Source organism: Lynx rufus, unplaced genomic scaffold (assembly GCF_022079265.1).
Source record: "Lynx rufus isolate CCGP_SWC_20201006 ecotype Redwood Valley unplaced genomic scaffold, mLynRuf1.p SCAF_2, whole genome shotgun sequence".
NCBI classification, from domain to species: Eukaryota; Metazoa; Chordata; class Mammalia; order Carnivora; family Felidae; genus Lynx; species Lynx rufus.
Genome location: NW_025814834.1, coordinates 137,589,669 through 137,593,325, shown reverse-complemented (window position 1 = coordinate 137,593,325; position 3,657 = coordinate 137,589,669). Strand labels below are relative to the sequence as shown.

Here is a 3,657-nt window from a genome sequence, read left to right as displayed (position 1 = left end):
ACCCATCATAGCACCACATCCAGCGCCATGGCCAGCTATGCACTTGCAGACACAACCACAGTCATTGTGGGAAATAAAATAAGAGGAAAATTAATAGGTATCATAGGAGAGTTCTCCATAATACATGAAGCCTAGGATGTGTTTTCCATAGGCTAATAGCAGTCTGCCTTCCCCTACAAGGTAGACAAGGAGTGTGAATGATTGGAAGATAGAACTGGTTGTAAGACATCTTTACCATGTGTGAAGCCGAATTGAGTATTTGGGGTATAATCAGAGTTTAAATCAAGTAGGATCTAACAAATCATGTACTATAGTACTTAGATAACCTTCCTCTCAAATACACAGAATATTTCTACTTCCCTCTGCCATAATTGAGATAAGTTCAGAAAGATTTATTACCCTTCTTTATAAACGCCAGACATGGGGGGCGAGGGAGAGATAGAAGCTGATTCTGACGTAGTTCCTCAACAGGATTTCTTATTTTTGCAGAAGACACCCAGCAATTGGGCTATGCTGGCAGAAATTTGTTTCAACTCTCTAAAGCACCACATTGTCTAATATGTGGTTGATGCTTAAGAATATCAAATAAAGAACAATCATTTTCTGGGAATTCAGCTCTCTCCCAGCTATGAACAGTTGGATTTTGCAAAATGTGTTTGTTTCTCTAGCACTAAAGCCGATCTGGACTTTGGCAAGGCACCTATCCTATAGGACTGGTTCTTTTAAGAACAAGCCCCAAGCTCCCAGAAGCACATTTGCTCAAATGTGAGTGGGCTGCAATTCAAGTAACTTGCTCCCTAGCGCCTTGTGACAATCTTGTTTCTGTTTCTGTGTTCTTTCTCCAGCTCCCCTCCTGCTTTGCCCCTAAAGACTGATGCACCATTTCATCTGCTTTTTCAGAAATCTAGTTTCCTTTTCATGTCCCACTTCTGGGTTCACATACTGTCTCCTAAGCCCACTATTTCCATGGACTGATAATCTTCTATAGAGTCCCCCATCTTGCAAAAGATTCATATTTGGACCTCCAAGATATCTATGCCCATTTATAGCCCCACTCGATGAGCCCCAGACCCAAACCTAAATTAGGATCCTAATTAGGTTAGGTTACATAATCCTGTCTCGGAATCAAAATCTTATCTTTAGGTTCCATGGTGTAGTGGTTAGCACATCTGCCTCATACCCAGAAGATCCTGGGTTCAATTGCCAGTGGAACCACAAAGTTGCTTTAGTTTCCATTCAAAAGAAATTTGGTGAACCCTGTCTCAGAATCTGAACCTTTATCAAAGAATTTTAATACTGGATTTCTAGTTTTAAAAGAATCTCAGGATAACAAGGTACAGGGCTAGCCTGATATAGATACCCTGGCTATCAGTCATATCCAATTTATTTCAATCACTGGTAAAGCCAACTTCTTAAACCAAGATATTCAGCTTTCTTTAAGCAGATTCCATTATTTAATATTTAAGCTAGTGCAGAATCATTTTTTGTGTGTGTGGCACACACTCTGAACACCAGGCAGAAAAAATTACTGTTATCCTTTTATTCTGAGAATATAGGACACATTTTTCCACAGGATGATTTAGGTGTTAAGAAAAATATATGCATCCGGACACATTAGATTTAGTGACACAGTTGACAAGTAAAGGCACATCTCCATCCTCTGCACCATAAGTTCTTCCTCAACATAATTATGACAAGGAAATGCCCAACTCACACTTACCAGGTGAATAACACATTGCATAAGTCATATGATGAATGAGGATAAAATCAAGTCACAGAGCATTACTGGAGAGAAAAATAACATCAAAGTAGAATCCAACCATAAAATTACAGCCAAGGATGCTGTCACAAGTTAGCATGGCTAATGGAAACAGCAAGTCTAACAATTGTTGCTCATGGACCCAACCATCCTTCTTCCACCCCACCCAGACCATCTAATCCACCCTTACCTTCAGCCCTGTTGCATCATCAGAAACCAATCCTAGCCTTAGGAATGGGTTTTAAGAAATTATAAACTAATATGTGGATGTGATACTCATACAAACGCTGACCTTGCTTCCTAGAACACAATCCACAATCGCATCTGGGTAGTTTTTTTCTGCTCACTCAAATTTTACAAAAATATGGCTTTTGAAACCGAATGGGTATAAATTCTAATCTTATTTCCATTAAGGAAGCTTTACTTCTGATCCATTGCCTATGAAATAAAGATAAAATATTTATTTGCAGAGTTTTATAAGCATTCAGTAGGATAATGTGCCTAACAGAGTCAAGTACATGGTATATGCTTAACTTGTTGCTTTTTAAAATTCTCATAACTACCATTCTTTAGGTTTCCATTAGTTTAGTTTGATACCTTGTTTGTTACAATTTTTAATATCTCATCTCAAAAATTGCAACATTCTAATTAGGCATTTATTCCTCTAGGCCTTCACTGTGCAAATAAAGTATCATTAGTCACATGTGGTATTTAAATATAAATTTTAATTACTAGTTTTAAATAAAATTAAATATTCAATTCCTCAGTTGCACTAACCACATTTCAATTGCACAATGGCCACATATCGCTAGTGGCTACTGTACTGAACAATACAAATAGCATTGCCATTATGGCAAAAAGTTCTATGGGACAGCACTGACACAGATAATATCTAAGCACCTTACAATGTATTCCATTGATTAGCTCTGAAGCATTTCATAACCTTTTCCTCAACATGTCAACAGATGACAAGTGCCCCAGAGACCATCTGCTTCTGTAACACAAGTTTTTAAACTTGAAACTTTTTCACAATGTGGTCACTCATTCTTTCTATTAGTTTCTCTTAAAAAGCCTGCTTTCCTAGGGGCACTGGGTGGCTCAGTCAGTTAAGCATCAGACTTCAACTCAGGTCATGATCTCATAGTTTGTGAGTTCAAGCCCCACATTGAACTCTGCGCTGACAGTTCAGAGCCTGGAACCTGGAGCCTGCTTTGGATTTTCTCTCTCTCTCTCTCTGCCCCTCCCCGGCTCATACTCTGTCTCTATCAAAAATAAACATTTTTTTAAAAAAGCCCTTTTTCTCCTCTAAACTTCCTCCTAACCAAGGCATCTGTTCACATACAAATTATCTTGTTTCCATTGTCATTAAACATCACATCCTTTTTTTAAATGCTTATTATTTATTTTTGAGAGAGAGAGAGAGAGCAGGGGAGGGGCAGAGAGAGAGGGGGACAGAAGATCTGAAGTAGGCTCTGTGCTGACAGCAAAGAACCCAATGCAGGGCTTGAACTCATTAACTGTGAGATCATGACCTGAGCCAAAGTCAGAGGCCTAACTGACTGAGCCACCCAGTGGCTTAATGTGCCCCATTAAACATCACATTCTTGGGTACCTAGGTAGCTCCGTTGGTTAAGCACCTAACTTCGGCTTGGATCATAATCTCACGGTTTGTGGGTTCAAGCCCTGGGATGGGTTCTGTGCTGACAGCTCAGAGCCTGAAACCTGCTTCAGATTCTATGTCTCCCTCTCTCTCTGCCCCTCCCCTGCTCGGGCTCTGTTTCTCAAAAATGAATAAATGTTCAAAAAAATTGTTTTTAATTTTTAAAAAATCACATTTTTAAATTCAACTCTGAGTTCAATGAACTCTTCATTTACAGGGATCTAAATTTCAGAATATT

General features: G+C 39.0%; 1 non-coding gene across 1 annotated transcript; it reads left to right on the top strand.

Annotated features, from left to right (window-relative positions):
- The first annotated feature begins 1,142 nt into the window (after nt 1–1,142).
- TRNAM-CAU (transfer RNA methionine (anticodon CAU)) lies at nt 1,143–1,215 on the top strand. Its single transcript has one exon. It is a non-coding gene; the product is annotated as a tRNA-Met (tRNA).
- The last annotated feature ends 2,442 nt before the right edge of the window (nt 1,216–3,657 follow it).